This window comes from Gekko japonicus, unplaced genomic scaffold (assembly GCF_001447785.1).
Source record: "Gekko japonicus isolate JY-2015 unplaced genomic scaffold, Gekko_japonicus_V1.1 scaffold1396, whole genome shotgun sequence".
Lineage (NCBI taxonomy): Eukaryota > Metazoa > Chordata > Lepidosauria > Squamata > Gekkonidae > Gekko > Gekko japonicus.
Genome location: NW_015173172.1, coordinates 59859 through 61332, shown reverse-complemented (window position 1 = coordinate 61332; position 1474 = coordinate 59859).

Genomic DNA, 1474 nt, shown 5'->3' with positions numbered 1-1474 from the left:
AACCATTGTTGCCAATCTCCAGGTGAGGGCTGGAGATCACTCAAAATTACAACTGTTCTTTAGGTAGCAGAGATCAGTTCCTCTGGAGAAAATGGTGGACTCAGTGTCATTATACCCTGCTGAGGTCACCACAGCAAATTGACACTGAGTGTCCAAGGCCGGGGCACCCACCCAGAGCCTCTTTCTAGAGGCCGTTGTATTTATTTCCACAACAGGCCTTTTTCTAGTAGTTATATATTTACACTTCTGTAAAGGGGCTACTGACAAAGAAAATACGTCAAAAGACATTTCATTTTTTATGGTTTATAGTAAGAATGTTTGGCAGATTATGCATTGTTCAATGATTAAAGGATATATAATTTATTTAGGTTGCATTGATTTCTAAGAGTGGACTTTATTTTTAACTAGATCTTTGTTCTTCAAGCTTTTCTGGTTGTCATGGCTTGTGTATTGGCTGCAGGTTTATTCCCACCCCCCATTTTCTGCTTATGGCTGCAACAAGCTGATCCATAGCAAAATGGAAGGAGAAGTCCCTACTAGATCCCAGAACACTGCAGATTATTCCTCTAACCATGTGCATAGCAGGATTCACAGGAGAAAGACACATCACTGGGGAGTTGGGACCCTCCACTGAAACTGATGTAGAAATCAGCCGTATATAACAGAGCAAGGAAGATTAGAGAGAAAGGAAGAACACATGCTGGCCATGCATACGGTTAGTCCAAACTCCTGATGGGGATGGCTGTTAGACTGCCATGGAAGAAGCCCCAGGTACAGCTGAGATCTTGTACCATCAGACCCAGTTACTGGGGGTAGTCTGTTCATGCTGATTGGGTACCTCAGATGTGAGCTCATTTGCTTAACAACTTCCCATGCACCATTCCTACACTGCATTTGAGATCCATACGCATGCTGCTATTTGTTTCTTTCCTCCCCACCTCTATGTAGCCTTTCTGGCTTATAACAGCTGTCTTAGGATCCTTGTCTGCCCTACCTTCATGCTTCAGCACAACTCTGCAGACAGTGAACGACCCTCCTGGCCTCCTCCCAGGGCACAGTCCATTCTGAAGATCACTCATGTTTGGGAGAATCAGATGGCATCTACCAAACATCTGTCAGAGACACAGCTGTGAAACAACGTCAGGAATGGAGTTCTGAAAGCAAGATAAATTAATTGAATTGCTAACTCCCTTGGTCTGATAAGTGTCTTTTATACAGATTTAAATTTTTTAGAAATTTTAAAGCCATGGGGGATTCCCCCCCCCCCCTTTCATGGAACAGAAGAAAAGTCTGGGAAGAATAAAAATATATGCAGTACATTTTCCTATCAAACCAAACCTACTTTTCTGCTTTAAGAATGTAAAATGCACAAGTTACAAGTTAGTATATAAAGTTGTATGTATTGGCATATTTATAGAATTTAAAAGTGTAAATACTTTAGGTTTTTTACAAGCGAAATTGCAAATATACCCAA